Consider the following 20970-nt stretch of genomic DNA (forward strand, 5'->3'; position numbering starts at 1 on the left):
TCTTACTGCGAATTTCTGTGGCGCTGTGGCTTAGCTGGTGAAAGCGCCTGTCTTGTAAACAGGAGATCCTGGGCTCAAATCCCAGCAGCGCCTTAGTCCAGGTGGTGCGTGTGCTTGTTTTATAGAGCTCACCGGAATGAATTATAAAATTGTATAGCTTTGAGGCGTAATGAATAGTGCGACAAATAGAGTTAAACAACCTCTTTGCTTGCCATTTTAAGACTTGCTGTCTTTTTTTGGTCTCTGTGTGCAAAAACGTCTTGCCTCCTAAACAGCATTGGCGCTGTGGCTTAGTTGGTCAAAGCGCCTGTCTAGTAAACAGGAGATCCTGGGTTCAAATCCCAGCAGTGCCTAATGTACAGGTTTTGTGTTTGCTTTTGTTAAGAGTAACGAGTGTTTACGCAGCGGGATGTTTAGCAGTCGGTTTCTTAACAACACTCAAATCCTTAAGAACGCTGCTCGTTCAAGAAGGCTTTGGACGATGCCTTTATATAGCATAGTGTGGTAATGCCTAACCAATTGGACTTTAATATTTCAAGTCCAGACATTCCCACATGCAGCGCTACCGTTGTTAGTTTTTTTTTTATTTTTTGGAATTAAACATTTAGCCTGTGTCAAGGTCGTTTGGCGCTGTGGCTTAGTTGGTCAAAGTGCCTGTCTAGTAAACAGGAGATCCTGGCTTTGAATTCCAGCAGTGCCTTGTCCGCAGTTGGCTGTTCTTTCATGGGCCAGAGAGTACTAAAAAGTGCTTTCTGTCCGACAGTTCTAGAGGAAACAGAGCACTTAGGCTCTGTGGCGCAATGGATAGCGCATTGGACTTCTAGGCTGTGAGCTGAGCTATTCAAAGGTTGTGGGTTAGAGTCCCACCAGAGTCGCAAGCTTTGCTCTTTTTCTTCACTGACTTAAGGTGTGGTGCGTTTCTAACATTTTAGGCATCTGTCCATCCCGTTTTGCTTCTTTCTTTCATTGCGCAGTGCAGGCTCAGATACTAGGGGTACTCTACAATAAAGCCGATGACTTAATTGAGCTGTTTTAAATAAGGGAGATTAGAAAACGGTGTAGGGCCTAGTGGGCTTGAGGAATGACTCGTCGGCAACCTGTGGTTTTGGGGAAAAGTAACTGCCACCTATTGTTGAGATCACGCCTTTTGGATTTGTCGTACAAGAGCCTCTTTATGCATGTGCAAAGTAACTGAGTAGAAAGCACAGTAAATTTTGCTTCCCCCCCACTGTCTTAGATGAAACTGCGTTTGGAAGTATCGTATCCAGAGGTTTTTTCTTTTAGTGTTAAGACTAAGTTGGCCAGAGCACCTGTCTTGGGAACAGCAGGTGCTAGGTTCAAATCCAAACTGCACCTTTCCCTCAGATTATGGGAGAGTGGCTTTCTGATCTGAAACTCTTTCAATGGCCGATAGCATATGTTTGTCCTGATTTCCATTTTCCGAGCTGACTCTGGGTTTGGATGACATGGTCAGGCTTGAGACATGATCATCCAGACTCTAAAAGACCGCGTCCGGCTTGTCAGCATTTGCTGCATCCTGACATGCTGGTTTTTGTTGTGTATTATTTTTTCTTCTTCGATTTTTGTTATCGGGCAAATGTCTCTTACTGCGAATTTCTGTGGCGCTGTGGCTTAGCTGGTGAAAGCGCCTGTCTTGTAAACAGGAGATCCTGGGCTCAAATCCCAGCAGCGCCTTAGTCCAGGTGGTGCGTGTGCTTGTTTTATAGAGCTCACCGGAATGAATTATAAAATTGTATAGCTTTGAGGCGTAATGAATAGTGCGACAAATAGAGTTAAACAACCTCTTTGCTTGCCATTTTAAAGAGCCCATATTATGGGTTTTTGAAAATTCCCCTCCATGTAGTGTGTAACACAGCTCTAAGTGAAGTGAAGTATCCAGCTAAGGCTTAAATCTGTAAGAATACAGTGTTTAAAACTGTTGATTCATCTATAAAAGAGTCGAATCATAGTGCTTCAAACGAGTCGCCTTGATACCGACTCATTAGGTGTTTCGCCATGACGTACGAACGAAACAAAGTTTTTCACGTGCACGCGCAAACCCGGGAGATTTCAAACCTGAGGCCCCGCCCTCTGACGCAGTAACCCAGACACACACAAACACACGCACACCCACAAACACACGCACACAAACATGCCGGTCGATTGAAGTCACACTGCAGATGGATATATTGAGTCTCTACCCAAAGATGAAACATCAGCATTATAACCAAGCAGTTGGAAACTTCTGGAAACTACATGCTACAAAGAATACTTCATCTGAGTTTGTTAAAGGAAGGATCAGTAAAGAGTAACTGATGGACGTCAGGATGGGTTTCTTCCTACATTTCTCAAGTGTAAGTACGTGCGGTTAAAGTTGTTGCCTCGTTTACTCTAGCTTGCAAATGTATTTAGTTGTGATTTGTTACTTGTAACCGCGTGTACTGTATCAGGTTAACTGGATATATTATCTTATCGCGTGCAAAGTCACGTTAAAAACGCGACGCGTGCTGTTTGTTTATGGAGCTCCGTGCTAGAGTTCTGCTCCCGCGATTTATTCGGAAATGTATTCCCGCGCCGCAGAAATCTGGCGCGGGGAGAGAGAGAGAGAGAGAGAGAGAGAGAGAGAGCGAGAGAGAGAGAGAGAGAGAGAGCGAACGAACGAACGAGCTTTGTGTACTTTGTGCTGTGTGTATGTGTTTATACAGACACCTTGGCTGTCTGGACTGTATACTGGGTGATATTTGGTTGTGTTCTCCGCTCTAGCGGGACCGGGCGCGGCGGGCAGAAAACGGAGCGGGTTCTCAGGCTAAAACCTGGCGGGTGCGGGCTGAAGCGGGAGCGTTGTCATCCGGAGGTGTGTGTGTGTTTTTGTGTGTGTGTGGTATGGCGAGTACACGACTGTCTCCTTCGTTCGGTTATCCGTGGCACTATCCACTCGCCATAGCGTGGCAGCTAAAGTCCACGCCTACACTATCGAGCGTGTATGAACTGTGATTACTTTTTAAATTGCTGATTAGCTATTGGCCATTTCCCTCTCTGACTGAAGGCAGTCGACCAATCGCGACAGACTGTCATCGGTCCAATCAGCGCAGATTAGCTCCGCGCTAAGGAGGGGTTTGGGAACAAATGAATCACTGGACGATTCATACAGGAGTCGCTGGGATAATTAGGTAAAAATAAATGCAGATTATAAGACCATGAAAGTGTTTTTTGACCTTGCATGCATATTAGACTGTTGTTGGAGACCCTTACAACCAAGATATGACCTTATTTCATGTATAATATGGGCTCTTTAAGACTTGCTGTCTTTTTTTGGTCTCTGTGTGCAAAAACGTCTTGCCTCCTAAACAGCATTGCCGCTGTGGCTTAGTTGGTCAAAGCGCCTGTCTAGTAAACAGGAGATCCTGGGTTCAAATCCCAGCAGTGCCTAATGTACAGGTTTTGTGTTTGCTTTTGTTAAGAGTAACGAGTGTTTACGCAGCGGGATGTTTAGCAGTCGGTTTCTTAACAACACTCAAATCCTTAAGAACGCTGCTCGTTCAAGAAGGCTTTGGACGATGCCTTTATATAGCATAGTGTGGTAATGCCTAACCAATTGGACTTTAATATTTCAAGTCCAGACATTCCCACATGCAGCGCTACCGTTGTTAGTTTTTTTTTTATTTTTTGGAATTAAACATTTAGCCTGTGTCAAGGTCGTTTGGCGCTGTGGCTTAGTTGGTCAAAGTGCCTGTCTAGTAAACAGGAGATCCTGGCTTTGAATTCCAGCAGTGCCTTGTCCGCAGTTGGCTGTTCTTTCATGGGCCAGAGAGTACTAAAAAGTGCTTTCTGTCCGACAGTTCTAGAGGAAACAGAGCACTTAGGCTCTGTGGCGCAATGGATAGCGCATTGGACTTCTAGGCTGTGAGCTGAGCTATTCAAAGGTTGTGGGTTAGAGTCCCACCAGAGTCGCAAGCTTTGCTCTTTTTCTTCACTGACTTAAGGTGTGGTGCGTTTCTAACATTTTAGGCATCTGTCCATCCCGTTTTGCTTCTTTCTTTCATTGCGCAGTGCAGGCTCAGATACTAGGGGTACTCTACAATAAAGCCGATGACTTAATTGAGCTGTTTTAAATAAGGGAGATTAGAAAACGGTGTAGGGCCTAGTGGGCTTGAGGAATGACTCGTCGGCAACCTGTGGTTTTGGGGAAAAGTAACTGCCACCTATTGTTGAGATCACGCCTTTTGGATTTGTCGTACAAGAGCCTCTTTATGCATGTGCAAAGTAACTGAGTAGAAAGCACAGTAAATTTTGCTTCCCCCCCACTGTCTTAGATGAAACTGCGTTTGGAAGTATCGTATCCAGAGGTTTTTTCTTTTAGTGTTAAGACTAAGTTGGCCAGAGCACCTGTCTTGGGAACAGCAGGTGCTAGGTTCAAATCCAAACTGCACCTTTCCCTCAGATTATGGGAGAGTGGCTTTCTGATCTGAAACTCTTTCAATGGCCGATAGCATATGTTTGTCCTGATTTCCATTTTCCGAGCTGACTCTGGGTTTGGATGACATGGTCAGGCTTGAGACATGATCATCCAGACTCTAAAAGACCGCGTCCGGCTTGTCAGCATTTGCTGCATCCTGACATGCTGGTTTTTGTTGTGTATTATTTTTTCTTCTTCGATTTTTGTTATCGGGCAAATGTCTCTTACTGCGAATTTCTGTGGCGCTGTGGCTTAGCTGGTGAAAGCGCCTGTCTTGTAAACAGGAGATCCTGGGCTCAAATCCCAGCAGCGCCTTAGTCCAGGTGGTGCGTGTGCTTGTTTTATAGAGCTCACCGGAATGAATTATAAAATTGTATAGCTTTGAGGCGTAATGAATAGTGCGACAAATAGAGTTAAACAACCTCTTTGCTTGCCATTTTAAGACTTGCTGTCTTTTTTTGGTCTCTGTGTGCAAAAACGTCTTGCCTCCTAAACAGCATTGGCGCTGTGGCTTAGTTGGTCAAAGCGCCTGTCTAGTAAACAGGAGATCCTGGGTTCAAATCCCAGCAGTGCCTAATGTACAGGTTTTGTGTTTGCTTTTGTTAAGAGTAACGAGTGTTTACGCAGCGGGATGTTTAGCAGTCGGTTTCTTAACAACACTCAAATCCTTAAGAACGCTGCTCGTTCAAGAAGGCTTTGGACGATGCCTTTATATAGCATAGTGTGGTAATGCCTAACCAATTGGACTTTAATATTTCAAGTCCAGACATTCCCACATGCAGCGCTACCGTTGTTAGTTTTTATTTTATTTTTTGGAATTAAACATTTAGCCTGTGTCAAGGTCGTTTGGCGCTGTGGCTTAGTTGGTCAAAGTGCCTGTCTAGTAAACAGGAGATCCTGGCTTTGAATTCCAGCAGTGCCTTGTCCGCAGTTGGCTGTTCTTTCATGGGCCAGAGAGTACTAAAAAGTGCTTTCTGTCCGACAGTTCTAGAGGAAACAGAGCACTTAGGCTCTGTGGCGCAATGGATAGCGCATTGGACTTCTAGGCTGTGAGCTGAGCCATTCAAAGGTTGTGGGTTCGAGTCCCACCAGAGTCGCAAGCTTTGCTCTTTTTCTTCACTGACTTAAGGTGAGGTGCGTTTCTAACATTTTAGGCATCTGTCCATCCCGTTTTGCTTCTTTCTTTCATTGCGCAGTGCAGGCTCAGATACTAGGGGTACTCTACAATAAAGCCGATGACTTAATTGAGCTGTTTTAAATAAGGGAGATTAGAAAACGGTGTAGGGCCTAGTGGGCTTGAGGAATGACTCGTCGGCAACCTGTGGTTTTGGGGAAAAGTAACTGCCACCTATTGTTGAGATCACGCCTTTTGGATTTGTCGTACAAGAGCCTCTTTATGCATGTGCAAAGTAACTGAGTAGAAAGCACAGTAAATTTTGCTTCCCCCCCACTGTCTTAGATGAAACTGCGTTTGGAAGTATCGTATCCAGAGGTTTTTTCTTTTAGTGTTAAGACTAAGTTGGCCAGAGCACCTGTCTTGGGAACAGCAGGTGCTAGGTTCAAATCCAAACTGCACCTTTCCCTCAGATTATGGGAGAGTGGCTTTCTGATCTGAAACTCTTTCAATGGCCGATAGCATATGTTTGTCCTGATTTCCATTTTCCGAGCTGACTCTGGGTTTGGATGACATGGTCAGGCTTGAGACATGATCATCCAGACTCTAAAAGACCGCGTCCGGCTTGTCAGCATTTGCTGCATCCTGACATGCTGGTTTTTGTTGTGTATTATTTTTTCTTCTTCGATTTTTGTTATCGGGCAAATGTCTCTTACTGCGAATTTCTGTGGCGCTGTGGCTTAGCTGGTGAAAGCGCCTGTCTTGTAAACAGGAGATCCTGGGCTCAAATCCCAGCAGCGCCTTAGTCCAGGTGGTGCGTGTGCTTGTTTTATAGAGCTCACCGGAATGAATTATAAAATTGTATAGCTTTGAGGCGTAATGAATAGTGCGACAAATAGAGTTAAACAACCTCTTTGCTTGCCATTTTAAGACTTGCTGTCTTTTTTTGGTCTCTGTGTGCAAAAACGTCTTGCCTCCTAAACAGCATTGGCGCTGTGGCTTAGTTGGTCAAAGCGCCTGTCTAGTAAACAGGAGATCCTGGGTTCAAATCCCAGCAGTGCCTAATGTACAGGTTTTGTGTTTGCTTTTGTTAAGAGTAACGAGTGCTTACGCAGCGGGATGTTTAGCAGTCGGTTTCTTAACAACACTCAAATCCTTAAGAACGCTGCTCGTTCAAGAGGGCTTTGGACGATGCCTTTATATAGCATAGTGTGGTAATGCCTAACCAATTGGACTTTAATATTTCAAGTCCAGACATTCCCACATGCAGCTCTACCGTTGTTAGTTTTTTTTTTTTTTTTGGAATTAAACATTTAGCTTGTGTCAAGGTCGTTTGGCGCTGTGGCTTAGTTGGTCAAAGTGCCTGTCTAGTAAACAGGAGATCCTGGCTTTGAATTCCAGCAGTGCCTTGTCCGCAGTTGGCTGTTCTTTCATGGGCCAGAGAGTACTAAAAAGTGCTTTCTGTGTGACAGTTCTAGAGGAAGCAGAGCACTTAGGCTCTGTGGCGCAATGGATAGCACATTGGACTTCTAGGCTGTGAGCTGAGCCATTCAAAGGTTGTGGGTTCGAGTCCCACCAGAGTCGCAAGCTTTGCTCTTTTTCTTCACTGACTTAAGGTGTGGTGCGTTTCTAACATTTTAGGCATCTGTCCATCCCGTTTTGCTTCTTTCTTTCATTGCGCAGTGCAGGCTCAGATACTAGGGGTACTCTACAATAAAGCCGATGACTTAATTGAGCTGTTTTAAATAAGGGAGATTAGAAAACGGTGTAGGGCCTAGTGGGCTTGAGGAATGACTCGTCGGCAACCTGTGGTTTTGGGGAAAAGTAACTGCCACCTATTGTTGAGATCACGCCTTTTGGATTTGTCGTACAAGAGCCTCTTTATGCATGTGCAAAGTAACTGAGTAGAAAGCACAGTAAATTTTGCTTCCCCACCACTGTCTTAGATGAAACTGCGTTTGGAAGTATCGTATCCAGAGGTTTTTTCTTTTAGTGTTAAGACTAAGTTGGCCAGAGCACCTGTCTTGGGAACAGCAGGTGCTAGGTTCAAATCCAAACTGCACCTTTCCCTCAGATTATGGGAGAGTGGCTTTCTGATCTGAAACTCTTTCAATGGCCGATAGCATATGTTTGTCCTGATTTCCATTTTCCGAGCTGACTCTGGGTTTGGATGACATGGTCAGGCTTGAGACATGATCATCCAGACTCTAAAAGACCGCGTCCGGCTTGTCAGCATTTGCTGCATCCTGACATGCTGGTTTTTGTTGTGTATTATTTTTTCTTCTTCGATTTTTGTTATCGGGCAAATGTCTCTTACTGCGAATTTCTGTGGCGCTGTGGCTTAGCTGGTCAAAGCGCCTGTCTTGTAAACAGGAGATCCTGGGCTCAAATCCCAGCAGCGCCTTAGTCCAGGTGGTGCGTGTGCTTGTTTTATAGAGCTCACCGGAATGAATTATAAAATTGTATAGCTTTGAGGCGTAATGAATAGTGCGACAAATAGAGTTAAACAACCTCTTTGCTTGCCATTTTAAGACTTGCTGTCTTTTTTTGGTCTCTGTGTGCAAAAACGTCTTGCCTCCTAAACAGCATTGGCGCTGTGGCTTAGTTGGTCAAAGCGCCTGTCTAGTAAACAGGAGATCCTGGGTTCAAATCCTAGCAGTGCCTAATGTACAGGTTTTGTGTTTGCTTTTGTTAAGAGTAACGAGTGTTTACGCAGCGGGATGTTTAGCAGTCGGTTTCTTAACAACACTCAAATCCTTAAGAACGCTGCTCGTTCAAGAAGGCTTTGGACGATGCCTTTATATAGCATAGTGTGGTAATGCCTAACCAATTGGACTTTAATATTTCAAGTCCAGACATTCCCACATGCAGCGCTACCGTTGTTAGTTTTTTTTTTATTTTTTGGAATTAAACATTTAGCCTGTGTCAAGGTCGTTTGGCGCTGTGGCTTAGTTGGTCAAAGTGCCTGTCTAGTAAACAGGAGATCCTGGCTTTGAATTCCAGCAGTGCCTTGTCCGCAGTTGGCTGTTCTTTCATGGGCCAGAGAGTACTAAAAAGTGCTTTCTGTCCGACAGTTCTAGAGGAAACAGAGCACTTAGGCTCTGTGGCGCAATGGATAGCGCATTGGACTTCTAGGCTGTGAGCTGAGCTATTCAAAGGTTGTGGGTTAGAGTCCCACCAGAGTCGCAAGCTTTGCTCTTTTTCTTCACTGACTTAAGGTGTGGTGCGTTTCTAACATTTTAGGCATCTGTCCATCCCGTTTTGCTTCTTTCTTTGATTGCGCAGTGCAGGCTCAGATACTAGGGGTACTCTACAATAAAGCCGATGACTTAATTGAGCTGTTTTAAATAAGGGAGATTAGAAAACTGTGTAGGGCCTAGTGGGCTTGAGGAATGACTCGTCGGCAACCTGTGGTTTTGGGGAAAAGTAACTGCCACCTATTGTTGAGATCACGCCTTTTGGATTTGTCGTACAAGAGCCTCTTTATGCATGTGCAAAGTAACTGAGTAGAAAGCACAGTAAATTTTGCTTCCCCCCCACTGTCTTAGATGAAACTGCGTTTGGAAGTATCGTATCCAGAGGTTTTTTCTTTTAGTGTTAAGACTAAGTTGGCCAGAGCACCTGTCTTGGGAACAGCAGGTGCTAGGTTCAAATCCAAACTGCACCTTTCCCTCAGATTATGGGAGAGTGGCTTTCTGATCTGAAACTCTTTCAATGGCCGATAGCATATGTTTGTCCTGATTTCCATTTTCCGAGCTGACTCTGGGTTTGGATGACATGGTCAGGCTTGAGACATGATCATCCAGACTCTAAAAGACCGCGTCCGGCTTGTCAGCATTTGCTGCATCCTGACATGCTGGTTTTTGTTGTGTATTATTTTTTCTTCTTCGATTTTTGTTATCGGGCAAATGTCTCTTACTGCGAATTTCTGTGGCGCTGTGGCTTAGCTGGTGAAAGCGCCTGTCTTGTAAACAGGAGATCCTGGGCTCAAATCCCAGCAGCGCCTTAGTCCAGGTGGTGCGTGTGCTTGTTTTATAGAGCTCACCGGAATGAATTATAAAATTGTATAGCTTTGAGGCGTAATGAATAGTGCGACAAATAGAGTTAAACAACCTCTTTGCTTGCCATTTTAAGACTTGCTGTCTTTTTTTGGTCTCTGTGTGCAAAAACGTCTTGCCTCCTAAACAGCATTGCCGCTGTGGCTTAGTTGGTCAAAGCGCCTGTCTAGTAAACAGGAGATCCTGGGTTCAAATCCCAGCAGTGCCTAATGTACAGGTTTTGTGTTTGCTTTTGTTAAGAGTAACGAGTGTTTACGCAGCGGGATGTTTAGCAGTCGGTTTCTTAACAACACTCAAATCCTTAAGAACGCTGCTCGTTCAAGAAGGCTTTGGACGATGCCTTTATATAGCATAGTGTGGTAATGCCTAACCAATTGGACTTTAATATTTCAAGTCCAGACATTCCCACATGCAGCGCTACCGTTGTTAGTTTTTTTTTTTATTTTTTGGAATTAAACATTTAGCCTGTGTCAAGGTCGTTTGGCGCTGTGGCTTAGTTGGTCAAAGTGCCTGTCTAGTAAACAGGAGATCCTGGCTTTGAATTCCAGCAGTGCCTTGTCCGCAGTTGGCTGTTCTTTCATGGGCCAGAGAGTACTAAAAAGTGCTTTCTGTCCGACAGTTCTAGAGGAAACAGAGCACTTAGGCTCTGTGGCGCAATGGATAGCGCATTGGACTTCTAGGCTGTGAGCTGAGCTATTCAAAGGTTGTGGGTTAGAGTCCCACCAGAGTCGCAAGCTTTGCTCTTTTTCTTCACTGACTTAAGGTGTGGTGCGTTTCTAACATTTTAGGCATCTGTCCATCCCGTTTTGCTTCTTTCTTTCATTGCGCAGTGCAGGCTCAGATACTAGGGGTACTCTACAATAAAGCCGATGACTTAATTGAGCTGTTTTAAATAAGGGAGATTAGAAAACGGTGTAGGGCCTAGTGGGCTTGAGGAATGACTCGTCGGCAACCTGTGGTTTTGGGGAAAAGTAACTGCCACCTATTGTTGAGATCACGCCTTTTGGATTTGTCGTACAAGAGCCTCTTTATGCATGTGCAAAGTAACTGAGTAGAAAGCACAGTAAATTTTGCTTCCCCCCCACTGTCTTAGATGAAACTGCGTTTGGAAGTATCGTATCCAGAGGTTTTTTCTTTTAGTGTTAAGACTAAGTTGGCCAGAGCACCTGTCTTGGGAACAGCAGGTGCTAGGTTCAAATCCAAACTGCACCTTTCCCTCAGATTATGGGAGAGTGGCTTTCTGATCTGAAACTCTTTCAATGGCCGATAGCATATGTTTGTCCTGATTTCCATTTTCCGAGCTGACTCTGGGTTTGGATGACATGGTCAGGCTTGAGACATGATCATCCAGACTCTAAAAGACCGCGTCCGGCTTGTCAGCATTTGCTGCATCCTGACATGCTGGTTTTTGTTGTGTATTATTTTTTCTTCTTCGATTTTTGTTATCGGGCAAATGTCTCTTACTGCGAATTTCTGTGGCGCTGTGGCTTAGCTGGTGAAAGCGCCTGTCTTGTAAACAGGAGATCCTGGGCTCAAATCCCAGCAGCGCCTTAGTCCAGGTGGTGCGTGTGCTTGTTTTATAGACCTCACCGGAATGAATTATAAAATTGTATAGCTTTGAGGCGTAATGAATAGTGCGACAAATAGAGTTAAACAACCTCTTTGCTTGCCATTTTAAGACTTGCTGTCTTTTTTTGGTCTCTGTGTGCAAAAACGTCTTGCCTCCTAAACAGCATTGGCGCTGTGGCTTAGTTGGTCAAAGCGCCTGTCTAGTAAACAGGAGATCCTGGGTTCAAATCCCAGCAGTGCCTAATGTACAGGTTTTGTGTTTGCTTTTGTTAAGAGTAACGAGTGTTTACGCAGCGGGATGTTTAGCAGTCGGTTTCTTAACAACACTCAAATCCTTAAGAACGCTGCTCGTTCAAGAAGGCTTTGGACGATGCCTTTATATAGCATAGTGTGGTAATGCCTAACCAATTGGACTTTAATATTTCAAGTCCAGACATTCCCACATGCAGCGCTACCGTTGTTAGTTTTTATTTTATTTTTTGGAATTAAACATTTAGCCTGTGTCAAGGTCGTTTGGCGCTGTGGCTTAGTTGGTCAAAGTGCCTGTCTAGTAAACAGGAGATCCTGGCTTTGAATTCCAGCAGTGCCTTGTCCGCAGTTGGCTGTTCTTTCATGGGCCAGAGAGTACTAAAAAGTGCTTTCTGTCCGACAGTTCTAGAGGAAACAGAGCACTTAGGCTCTGTGGCGCAATGGATAGCGCATTGGACTTCTAGGCTGTGAGCTGAGCCATTCAAAGGTTGTGGGTTCGAGTCCCACCAGAGTCGCAAGCTTTGCTCTTTTTCTTCACTGACTTAAGGTGAGGTGCGTTTCTAACATTTTAGGCATCTGTCCATCCCGTTTTGCTTCTTTCTTTCATTGCGCAGTGCAGGCTCAGATACTAGGGGTACTCTACAATAAAGCCGATGACTTAATTGAGCTGTTTTAAATAAGGGAGATTAGAAAACGGTGTAGGGCCTAGTGGGCTTGAGGAATGACTCGTCGGCAACCTGTGGTTTTGGGGAAAAGTAACTGCCACCTATTGTTGAGATCACGCCTTTTGGATTTGTCGTACAAGAGCCTCTTTATGCATGTGCAAAGTAACTGAGTAGAAAGCACAGTAAATTTTGCTTCCCCCCCACTGTCTTAGATGAAACTGCGTTTGGAAGTATCGTATCCAGAGGTTTTTTCTTTTAGTGTTAAGACTAAGTTGGCCAGAGCACCTGTCTTGGGAACAGCAGGTGCTAGGTTCAAATCCAAACTGCACCTTTCCCTCAGATTATGGGAGAGTGGCTTTCTGATCTGAAACTCTTTCAATGGCCGATAGCATATGTTTGTCCTGATTTCCATTTTCCGAGCTGACTCTGGGTTTGGATGACATGGTCAGGCTTGAGACATGATCATCCAGACTCTAAAAGACCGCGTCCGGCTTGTCAGCATTTGCTGCATCCTGACATGCTGGTTTTTGTTGTGTATTATTTTTTCTTCTTCGATTTTTGTTATCGGGCAAATGTCTCTTACTGCGAATTTCTGTGGCGCTGTGGCTTAGCTGGTGAAAGCGCCTGTCTTGTAAACAGGAGATCCTGGGCTCAAATCCCAGCAGCGCCTTAGTCCAGGTGGTGCGTGTGCTTGTTTTATAGAGCTCACCGGAATGAATTATAAAATTGTATAGCTTTGAGGCGTAATGAATAGTGCGACAAATAGAGTTAAACAACCTCTTTGCTTGCCATTTTAAGACTTGCTGTCTTTTTTTGGTCTCTGTGTGCAAAAACGTCTTGCCTCCTAAACAGCATTGGCGCTGTGGCTTAGTTGGTCAAAGCGCCTGTCTAGTAAACAGGAGATCCTGGGTTCAAATCCCAGCAGTGCCTAATGTACAGGTTTTGTGTTTGCTTTTGTTAAGAGTAACGAGTGTTTACGCAGCGGGATGTTTAGCAGTCGGTTTCTTAACAACACTCAAATCCTTAAGAACGCTGCTCGTTCAAGAAGGCTTTGGACGATGCCTTTATATAGCATAGTGTGGTAATGCCTAACCAATTGGACTTTAATATTTCAAGTCCAGACATTCCCACATGCAGCGCTACCGTTGTTAGTTTTTTTTTTATTTTTTGGAATTAAACATTTAGCCTGTGTCAAGGTCGTTTGGCGCTGTGGCTTAGTTGGTCAAAGTGCCTGTCTAGTAAACAGGAGATCCTGGCTTTGAATTCCAGCAGTGCCTTGTCCGCAGTTGGCTGTTCTTTCATGGGCCAGAGAGTACTAAAAAGTGCTTTCTGTCCGACAGTTCTAGAGGAAACAGAGCACTTAGGCTCTGTGGCGCAATGGATAGCGCATTGGACTTCTAGGCTGTGAGCTGAGCTATTCAAAGGTTGTGGGTTAGAGTCCCACCAGAGTCGCAAGCTTTGCTCTTTTTCTTCACTGACTTAAGGTGTGGTGCGTTTCTAACATTTTAGGCATCTGTCCATCCCGTTTTGCTTCTTTCTTTCATTGCGCAGTGCAGGCTCAGATACTAGGGGTACTCTACAATAAAGCCGATGACTTAATTGAGCTGTTTTAAATAAGGGAGATTAGAAAACGGTGTAGGGCCTAGTGGGCTTGAGGAATGACTCGTCGGCAACCTGTGGTTTTGGGGAAAAGTAACTGCCACCTATTGTTGAGATCACGCCTTTTGGATTTGTCGTACAAGAGCCTCTTTATGCATGTGCAAAGTAACTGAGTAGAAAGCACAGTAAATTTTGCTTCCCCCCCACTGTCTTAGATGAAACTGCGTTTGGAAGTATCGTATCCAGAGGTTTTTTCTTTTAGTGTTAAGACTAAGTTGGCCAGAGCACCTGTCTTGGGAACAGCAGGTGCTAGGTTCAAATCCAAACTGCACCTTTCCCTCAGATTATGGGAGAGTGGCTTTCTGATCTGAAACTCTTTCAATGGCCGATAGCATATGTTTGTCCTGATTTCCATTTTCCGAGCTGACTCTGGGTTTGGATGACATGGTCAGGCTTGAGACATGATCATCCAGACTCTAAAAGACCGCGTCCGGCTTGTCAGCATTTGCTGCATCCTGACATGCTGGTTTTTGTTGTGTATTATTTTTTCTTCTTCGATTTTTGTTATCGGGCAAATGTCTCTTACTGCGAATTTCTGTGGCGCTGTGGCTTAGCTGGTGAAAGCGCCTGTCTTGTAAACAGGAGATCCTGGGCTCAAATCCCAGCAGCGCCTTAGTCCAGGTGGTGCGTGTGCTTGTTTTATAGAGCTCACCGGAATGAATTATAAAATTGTATAGCTTTGAGGCGTAATGAATAGTGCGACAAATAGAGTTAAACAACCTCTTTGCTTGCCATTTTAAGACTTGCTGTCTTTTTTTGGTCTCTGTGTGCAAAAACGTCTTGCCTCCTAAACAGCGTTGGCGCTGTGGCTTAGTTGGTCAAAGCGCCTGTCTAGTAAACAGGAGATCCTGGGTTCAAATCCCAGCAGTGCCTAATGTACAGGTTTTGTGTTTGCTTTTGTTAAGAGTAACGAGTGTTTACGCAGCGGGATGTTTAGCAGTCGGTTTCTTAACAACACTCAAATCCTTAAGAACGCTGCTCGTTCAAGAAGGCTTTGGACGATGCCTTTATATAGCATAGTGTGGTAATGCCTAACCAATTGGACTTTAATATTTCAAGTCCAGACATTCCCACATGCAGCGCTACCGTTGTTAGTTTTTTTTTTTTTTTTGGAATTAAACATTTAGCCTGTGTCAAGGTCGTTTGGCGCTGTGGCTTAGTTGGTCAAAGTGCCTGTCTAGTAAACAGGAGATCCTGGCTTTGAATTCCAGCAGTGCCTTGTCCGCAGTTGGCTGTTCTTTCATGGGCCAGAGAGTACTAAAAAGTGCTTTCTGTCCGACAGTTCTAGAGGAAACAGAGCACTTAGGCTCTGTGGTGCAATGGATAGCGCATTGGACTTCTAGGCTGTGAGCTGAGCTATTCAAAGGTTGTGGGTTAGAGTCCCACCAGAGTCGCAAGCTTTGCTCTTTTTCTTCACTGACTTAAGGTGTGGTGCGTTTCTAACATTTTAGGCATCTGTCCATCCCGTTTTGCTTCTTTCTTTGATTGCGCAGTGCAGGCTCAGATACTAGGGGTACTCTACAATAAAGCCGATGACTTAATTGAGCTGTTTTAAATAAGGGAGATTAGAAAACGGTGTAGGGCCTAGTGGGCTTGAGGAATGACTCGTCGGCAACCTGTGGTTTTGGGGAAAAGTAACTGCCACCTATTGTTGAGATCACGCCTTTTGGATTTGTCGTACAAGAGCCTCTTTATGCATGTGCAAAGTAACTGAGTAGAAAGCACAGTAAATTTTGCTTCCCCCCCACTGTCTTAGATGAAACTGCGTTTGGAAGTATCGTATCCAGAGGTTTTTTCTTTTAGTGTTAAGACTAAGTTGGCCAGAGCACCTGTCTTGGGAACAGCAGGTGCTAGGTTCAAATCCAAACTGCACCTTTCCCTCAGATTATGGGAGAGTGGCTTTCTGATCTGAAACTCTTTCAATGGCCGATAGCATATGTTTGTCCTGATTTCCATTTTCCGAGCTGACTCTGGGTTTGGATGACATGGTCAGGCTTGAGACATGATCATCCAGACTCTAAAAGACCGCGTCCGGCTTGTCAGCATTTTCTGCATCCTGACATGCTGGTTTTTGTTGTGTATTATTTTTTCTTCTTGATTTTTGTTATCGGGCAAATGTCTCTTACCGCGAAATTCTGTGGCGCTGTGGCTTAGCTGGTCAAAACGCCTGTCTTGTAAACACGAGATCCTGGGCTCAAATCCCAGCAGCGCCTTAGTCCAGGTGGTGCGTGTGCTTGTTTTATAGAGCTCACCGGAATGAATTATAAAATTGTATAGCTTTGAGGCGTAATGAATAGTGCGACAAATAGAGTTAAACAACCTCTTTGCTTGCCATTTTAAGACTTGCTGTCTTTTTTTGGTCTCTGTGTGCAAAAACGTCTTGCCTCCTATTCAGTGTTGGCGCTGTGGCTTAGTTGGTCAAAGCGCCTGTCTAGTAAACAGGAGATCCTGGGTTCAAATCCCAGCAGTGCCTAATGTACAGGTTTTGTGTTTGCTTTTGTTAAGAGTAACGAGTGTTTACGCAGCGGGATGTTTAGCAGTCGGTTTCTTAACAACACTCAAATCCTTAAGAACGCTGCTCGTTCAAGAAGGCTTTGGACGATGCCTTTATATAGCATAGTGTGGTAATGCCTAACCAATTGGACTTTAATATTTCAAGTCCAGACATTCCCACATGCAGCGCTACCGTTGTTAGTTTTTTTTTTTTTTTTTTGGAATTAAATATTTAGCCTGTGTCAAGGTAGTTTGGCGCTGTGGCTTAGTTGGTCAAAGTGCCTTTCTAGTAAACAGGAGATCCTGGCTTTGAATTCCAGCAGTGCCTTGTCCGCAGTTGGCTGTTCTTTCATGGGCCAGAGAGTACTAAAAAGTGCTTTCTGTCCGACAGTTCTAGAGGAAACAGAGCACTTAGGCTCTGTGGCGCAATGGATAGCGCATTGGACTTCTAGGCTGTGAGCTGAGCTATTCAAAGGTTGTGGGTTAGAGTCCCACCAGAGTCGCAAGCTTTGCTCTTTTTCTTCACTGACTTAAGGTGTGGTGCGTTTCTAACATTTTAGGCATCTGTCCATCCCGTTTTGCTTCTTTCTTTCATTGCGCAGTGCAGGCTCAGATACTAGGGGTACTCTACAATAAAGCCGATGACTTAATTGAGCTGTTTTAAATAAGGGAGATTAGAAAACGGTGTAGGGCCTAGTGGGCTTGAGGAATGACTCGTCGGCAACCTGTGGTTTTGGGGAAAAGTAACTGCCACCTATTGTTGAGATCACGCCTTTTGGATTTGTCGTACAAGAGCCTCTTTATGCATGTGCAAAGTAACTGAGTAGAAAGCACAGTAAATTTTGCTTCCCCCCCACTGTCTTAGATGAAACTGCGTTTGGAAGTATCGTATCCAGAGGTTTTTTCTTTTAGTGTTAAGACTAAGTTGGCCAGAGCACCTGTCTTGGGAACAGCAGGTGCTAGGTTCAAATCCAAACTGCACCTTTCCCTCAGATTATGGGAGAGTGGCTTTCTGATCTGAAACTCTTTCAATGGCCGATAGCATATGTTTGTCTTGATTTCCATTTTCCGAGCTGACTCTGGGTTTGGATGACATGGTCAGGCTTGAGACATGATCATCCAGACTCTAAAAGACCGCGTCCGGCTTGTCAGCATTTTCTGCATCCTGACATGCTGGTTTTTGTTGTGTATTATTTTTTCTTCTTGATTTTTGTTATCTGACAAATGTCTCTTACTGTGAATTTCTGTGGCGCTGTAGCTTAGCTGGTCAAAGCGTCTGTCTTGTAAACAGGAGATCCTGGGCTCAAATCCCAGCAGCGCCTTAGTCCAGGTGGTGCGTGTGCTTGTTTTATAGAGCTCACCGGAATGAATTATAAAATTGTATAGCTTTGAGGCGTAATGAATAGTGCGACAAATAGAGTTAAACAACCTCTTTGCTTGCCATTTTAAGACTTGCTGTCTTTTTTTGGTCTCTGTGTGGAAAAACGTCTTGCCTCCTATTCAGTGTTGGTGCTGTGGCTTAGTTGGTCAAAGCGCCTGTCTAGTAAACAGGAGATCCTGGGTTCAAATCCCAGCAGTGCCTAATGTACAGGTTTTGTGTTTGCTTTTGTTAAGAGTAACGAGTGCTTACGCAGCGGGATGTTTAGCAGTCGGTTTCTTAACAACACTCAAATCCTTAAGAACGCTGCTCGTTCAAGAGGGCTTTGGACGATGCCTTTATATAGCATAGTGTGGTAATGCCTAACCAATTGGACTTTAATATTTCAAGTCCAGACATTCCCACATGCAGCTCTACCGTTGTTAGTTTTTTTTTTTTTTTTGGAATTAAACATTTAGCTTGTGTCAAGGTCGTTTGGCGCTGTGGCTTAGTTGGTCAAAGTGCCTGTCTAGTAAACAGGAGATCCTGGCTTTGAATTCCAGCAGTGCCTTGTCCGCAGTTGGCTGTTCTTTCATGGGCCAGAGAGTACTAAAAAGTGCTTTCTGTGTGACAGTTCTAGAGGAAGCAGAGCACTTAGGCTCTGTGGCGCAATGGATAGCGCATTGGACTTCTAGGCTGTGAGCTGAGCCATTCAAAGGTTGTGGGTTCGAGTCCCACCAGAGTCGCAAGCTTTGCTCTTTTTCTTCACTGACTTAAGGTGTGGTGCGTTTCTAACATTTTAGGCATCTGTCCATCCCGTTTTGCTTCTTTCTTTCATTGCGCAGTGCAGGCTCAGATACTAGGGGTACTCTACAATAAAGCCGATGACTTAATTGAGCTGTTTTAAATAAGGGAGATTAGAAAACGGTGTAGGGCCTAGTGGGCTTGAGGAATGACTCGTCGGCAACCTGTGGTTTTGGGGAAAAGTAACTGCCACCTATTGTTGAGATCACGCCTTTTGGATTTGTCGTACAAGAGCCTCTTTATGCATGTGCAAAGTAACTGAGTAGAAAGCACAGTAAATTTTGCTTCCCCACCACTGTCTTAGATGAAACTGCGTTTGGAAGTATCGTATCCAGAGGTTTTTTCTTTTAGTGTTAAGACTAAGTTGGCCAGAGCACCTGTCTTGGGAACAGCAGGTGCTAGGTTCAAATCCAAACTGCACCTTTCCCTCAGATTATGGGAGAGTGGCTTTCTGATCTGAAACTCTTTCAATGGCCGATAGCATATGTTTGTCCTGATTTCCATTTTCCGAGCTGACTCTGGGTTTGGATGACATGGTCAGGCTTGAGACATGATCATCCAGACTCTAAAAGACCGCGTCCGGCTTGTCAGCATTTGCTGCATCCTGACATGCTGGTTTTTGTTGTGTATTATTTTTTCTTCTTCGATTTTTGTTATCGGGCAAATGTCTCTTACTGCGAAATTCTGTGGCGCTGTGGCTTAGCTGGTGAAAGCGCCTGTCTTGTAAACAGGAGATCCTGGGCTCAAATCCCAGCAGCGCCTTAGTCCAGGTGGTGCGTGTGCTTGTTTTATAGAGCTCACCGGAATGAATTATAAAATTGTATAGCTTTGAGGCGTAATGAATAGTGCGACAAATAGAGTTAAACAACCTCTTTGCTTGCCATTTTAAGACTTGCTGTCTTTTTTTGGTCTCTGTGTGCAAAAACGTCTTGCCTCCTAAACAGCGTTGGCGCTGTGGCTTAGTTGGTTAAAGCGCCTGTCTAGTAAACAGGAGATCCTGGGTTCAAATCCCAGCAGTGCCTAATGTACAGGTTTTGTGTTTGCTTTTGTTAAGAGTAACGAGTGTTTACGCAGCGGGATGTTTAGCAGTCGGTTTCTTAACAACACTCAAATCCTTAAGAACGCTGCTCGTTCAAGAAGGCTTTGGACGATGCCTTTATATAGCATAGTGTGGTAATGCCTAACCAATTGGACTTTAATATTTCAAGTCCAGACATTCCCACATGCAGCGCTACCGTTGTTAGTTTTTTTTTTTTTTTTTGGAATTAAACATTTAGCCTGTGTCAAGGTCGTTTGGCGCTGTGGCTTAGTTGGTCAAAGTGCCTTTCTAGTAAACAGGAGATCCTGGCTTTGAATTCCAGCAGTGCCTTGTCCGCAGTTGGCTGTTCTTTCATGGGCCAGAGAGTACTAAAAAGTGCTTTCTGTCCGACAGTTCTAGAGGAAACAGAGCACTTAGGCTCTGTGGCGCAATGGATAGCGCATTGGACTTCTAGGCTGTGAGCTGAGCTATTCAAAGGTTGTGGGTTAGAGTCCCACCAGAGTCGCAAGCTTTGCTCTTTTTCTTCACTGACTTAAGGTGTGGTGCGTTTCTAACATTTTAGGCATCTGTCCATCCCGTTTTGCTTCTTTCTTTCATTGCGCAGTGCAGGCTCAGATACTAGGGGTACTCTACAATAAAGCCGATGACTTAATTGAGCTGTTTTAAATAAGGGAGATTAGAAAACGGTGTAGGGCCTAGTGGGCTTGAGGAATGACTCGTCGGCAACCTGTGGTTTTGGGGAAAAGTAACTGCCACCTATTGTTGAGATCACGCCTTTTGGATTTGTCGTACAAGAGCCTCTTTATGCATGTGCAAAGTAACTGAGTAGAAAGCACAGTAAATTTTGCTTCCCCCCCACTGTCTTAGATGAAACTGCGTTTGGAAGTATCGTATCCAGAGGTTTTTTCTTTTAGTGTTAAGACTAAGTTGGCCAGAGCACCTGTCTTGGGAACAGCAGGTGCTAGGTTCAAATCCAAACTGCACCTTTCCCTCAGATTATGGGAGAGTGGCTTTCTGATCTGAAACTCTTTCAATGGCCGATAGCATATGTTTGTCCTGATTTCCATTTTCCGAGCTGACTCTGGGTTTGGATGACATGGTCAGGCTTGAGACATGATCATCCAGACTCTAAAAGACCGCGTCCGGCTTGTCAGCATTTTCTGCATCCTGACATGCTGGTTTTTGTTGTGTAATATTTTTTCTTCTTGATTTTTGTTATCTGACAAATGTCTCTTACTGCGAATTTCTGTGGCGCTGTAGCTTAGCTGGTCAAAACGTCTGTCTTGTAAACAGGAGATCCTGGGCTCAAATCCCAGCAGCGCCTTAGTCCAGGTGGTGCGTGTGCTTGTTTTATAGAGCTCACCGGAATGAATTATAAAATTGTATAGCTTTGAGGCGTAATGAATAGTGCGACAAATAGAGTTAAACAACCTCTTTGCTTGCCATTTTAAGACTTGCTGTCTTTTTTTGGTCTCTGTGTGGAAAAACGTCTTGCCTCCTATTCAGT

General features: G+C 44.5%; 31 non-coding genes across 31 annotated transcripts; all 31 read left to right on the top strand.

Annotated features, from left to right (window-relative positions):
• Positions 1-19: 19 nt before the first annotated feature.
• trnat-ugu (transfer RNA threonine (anticodon UGU)) lies at positions 20-93 on the top strand. Its single transcript has one exon. It is a non-coding gene; the product is annotated as a tRNA-Thr (tRNA).
• Positions 94-279: 186 nt separating this feature from the next.
• Positions 280-353, top strand: trnat-agu (transfer RNA threonine (anticodon AGU)). Its single transcript has one exon. It is a non-coding gene; the product is annotated as a tRNA-Thr (tRNA).
• Positions 354-786: 433 nt separating this feature from the next.
• trnar-ucu (transfer RNA arginine (anticodon UCU)) lies at positions 787-875 on the top strand. The gene is given in 2 exon segments: positions 787-823; positions 840-875. It is a non-coding gene; the product is annotated as a tRNA-Arg (tRNA).
• A 746-nt stretch (positions 876-1621) lies between these two features.
• Positions 1622-1695, top strand: trnat-ugu (transfer RNA threonine (anticodon UGU)). The gene has a single exon. It is a non-coding gene; the product is annotated as a tRNA-Thr (tRNA).
• Positions 1696-3862: 2167 nt separating this feature from the next.
• Positions 3863-3951, top strand: trnar-ucu (transfer RNA arginine (anticodon UCU)). The gene is given in 2 exon segments: positions 3863-3899; positions 3916-3951. It is a non-coding gene; the product is annotated as a tRNA-Arg (tRNA).
• Positions 3952-4697: 746 nt separating this feature from the next.
• Positions 4698-4771, top strand: trnat-ugu (transfer RNA threonine (anticodon UGU)). Its single transcript has one exon. It is a non-coding gene; the product is annotated as a tRNA-Thr (tRNA).
• Positions 4772-4957: 186 nt separating this feature from the next.
• trnat-agu (transfer RNA threonine (anticodon AGU)) lies at positions 4958-5031 on the top strand. Its single transcript has one exon. It is a non-coding gene; the product is annotated as a tRNA-Thr (tRNA).
• A 433-nt stretch (positions 5032-5464) lies between these two features.
• Positions 5465-5553, top strand: trnar-ucu (transfer RNA arginine (anticodon UCU)). Its single transcript is given in 2 exon segments — positions 5465-5501; positions 5518-5553. It is a non-coding gene; the product is annotated as a tRNA-Arg (tRNA).
• A 746-nt stretch (positions 5554-6299) lies between these two features.
• Positions 6300-6373, top strand: trnat-ugu (transfer RNA threonine (anticodon UGU)). Its single transcript has one exon. It is a non-coding gene; the product is annotated as a tRNA-Thr (tRNA).
• Positions 6374-6559: 186 nt separating this feature from the next.
• trnat-agu (transfer RNA threonine (anticodon AGU)) lies at positions 6560-6633 on the top strand. Its single transcript has one exon. It is a non-coding gene; the product is annotated as a tRNA-Thr (tRNA).
• A 432-nt stretch (positions 6634-7065) lies between these two features.
• trnar-ucu (transfer RNA arginine (anticodon UCU)) lies at positions 7066-7154 on the top strand. Its single transcript is given in 2 exon segments — positions 7066-7102; positions 7119-7154. It is a non-coding gene; the product is annotated as a tRNA-Arg (tRNA).
• A 746-nt stretch (positions 7155-7900) lies between these two features.
• Positions 7901-7974, top strand: trnat-ugu (transfer RNA threonine (anticodon UGU)). Its single transcript has one exon. It is a non-coding gene; the product is annotated as a tRNA-Thr (tRNA).
• Positions 7975-8667: 693 nt separating this feature from the next.
• Positions 8668-8756, top strand: trnar-ucu (transfer RNA arginine (anticodon UCU)). The gene is given in 2 exon segments: positions 8668-8704; positions 8721-8756. It is a non-coding gene; the product is annotated as a tRNA-Arg (tRNA).
• Positions 8757-9502: 746 nt separating this feature from the next.
• On the top strand, positions 9503-9576 carry trnat-ugu (transfer RNA threonine (anticodon UGU)). Its single transcript has one exon. It is a non-coding gene; the product is annotated as a tRNA-Thr (tRNA).
• A 694-nt stretch (positions 9577-10270) lies between these two features.
• On the top strand, positions 10271-10359 carry trnar-ucu (transfer RNA arginine (anticodon UCU)). Its single transcript is given in 2 exon segments — positions 10271-10307; positions 10324-10359. It is a non-coding gene; the product is annotated as a tRNA-Arg (tRNA).
• A 746-nt stretch (positions 10360-11105) lies between these two features.
• Positions 11106-11179, top strand: trnat-ugu (transfer RNA threonine (anticodon UGU)). Its single transcript has one exon. It is a non-coding gene; the product is annotated as a tRNA-Thr (tRNA).
• A 186-nt stretch (positions 11180-11365) lies between these two features.
• trnat-agu (transfer RNA threonine (anticodon AGU)) lies at positions 11366-11439 on the top strand. The gene has a single exon. It is a non-coding gene; the product is annotated as a tRNA-Thr (tRNA).
• Positions 11440-11872: 433 nt separating this feature from the next.
• trnar-ucu (transfer RNA arginine (anticodon UCU)) lies at positions 11873-11961 on the top strand. The gene is given in 2 exon segments: positions 11873-11909; positions 11926-11961. It is a non-coding gene; the product is annotated as a tRNA-Arg (tRNA).
• A 746-nt stretch (positions 11962-12707) lies between these two features.
• Positions 12708-12781, top strand: trnat-ugu (transfer RNA threonine (anticodon UGU)). The gene has a single exon. It is a non-coding gene; the product is annotated as a tRNA-Thr (tRNA).
• A 186-nt stretch (positions 12782-12967) lies between these two features.
• Positions 12968-13041, top strand: trnat-agu (transfer RNA threonine (anticodon AGU)). Its single transcript has one exon. It is a non-coding gene; the product is annotated as a tRNA-Thr (tRNA).
• Positions 13042-13474: 433 nt separating this feature from the next.
• Positions 13475-13563, top strand: trnar-ucu (transfer RNA arginine (anticodon UCU)). The gene is given in 2 exon segments: positions 13475-13511; positions 13528-13563. It is a non-coding gene; the product is annotated as a tRNA-Arg (tRNA).
• Positions 13564-14309: 746 nt separating this feature from the next.
• Positions 14310-14383, top strand: trnat-ugu (transfer RNA threonine (anticodon UGU)). The gene has a single exon. It is a non-coding gene; the product is annotated as a tRNA-Thr (tRNA).
• A 186-nt stretch (positions 14384-14569) lies between these two features.
• trnat-agu (transfer RNA threonine (anticodon AGU)) lies at positions 14570-14643 on the top strand. The gene has a single exon. It is a non-coding gene; the product is annotated as a tRNA-Thr (tRNA).
• Positions 14644-16169: 1526 nt separating this feature from the next.
• trnat-agu (transfer RNA threonine (anticodon AGU)) lies at positions 16170-16243 on the top strand. Its single transcript has one exon. It is a non-coding gene; the product is annotated as a tRNA-Thr (tRNA).
• A 434-nt stretch (positions 16244-16677) lies between these two features.
• Positions 16678-16766, top strand: trnar-ucu (transfer RNA arginine (anticodon UCU)). The gene is given in 2 exon segments: positions 16678-16714; positions 16731-16766. It is a non-coding gene; the product is annotated as a tRNA-Arg (tRNA).
• Positions 16767-17511: 745 nt separating this feature from the next.
• Positions 17512-17585, top strand: trnat-ugu (transfer RNA threonine (anticodon UGU)). Its single transcript has one exon. It is a non-coding gene; the product is annotated as a tRNA-Thr (tRNA).
• A 186-nt stretch (positions 17586-17771) lies between these two features.
• Positions 17772-17845, top strand: trnat-agu (transfer RNA threonine (anticodon AGU)). Its single transcript has one exon. It is a non-coding gene; the product is annotated as a tRNA-Thr (tRNA).
• A 432-nt stretch (positions 17846-18277) lies between these two features.
• On the top strand, positions 18278-18366 carry trnar-ucu (transfer RNA arginine (anticodon UCU)). The gene is given in 2 exon segments: positions 18278-18314; positions 18331-18366. It is a non-coding gene; the product is annotated as a tRNA-Arg (tRNA).
• A 746-nt stretch (positions 18367-19112) lies between these two features.
• On the top strand, positions 19113-19186 carry trnat-ugu (transfer RNA threonine (anticodon UGU)). Its single transcript has one exon. It is a non-coding gene; the product is annotated as a tRNA-Thr (tRNA).
• A 186-nt stretch (positions 19187-19372) lies between these two features.
• On the top strand, positions 19373-19446 carry trnat-agu (transfer RNA threonine (anticodon AGU)). Its single transcript has one exon. It is a non-coding gene; the product is annotated as a tRNA-Thr (tRNA).
• A 433-nt stretch (positions 19447-19879) lies between these two features.
• trnar-ucu (transfer RNA arginine (anticodon UCU)) lies at positions 19880-19968 on the top strand. Its single transcript is given in 2 exon segments — positions 19880-19916; positions 19933-19968. It is a non-coding gene; the product is annotated as a tRNA-Arg (tRNA).
• The last annotated feature ends 1002 nt before the right edge of the window (positions 19969-20970 follow it).

The sequence above is a fragment of the Danio rerio genome, chromosome 4 (genome assembly GCF_052040795.2).
Source record: "Danio rerio strain M-AB ecotype USA chromosome 4, GRCz13ab, whole genome shotgun sequence".
NCBI classification, from domain to species: Eukaryota; Metazoa; Chordata; class Actinopteri; order Cypriniformes; family Danionidae; genus Danio; species Danio rerio.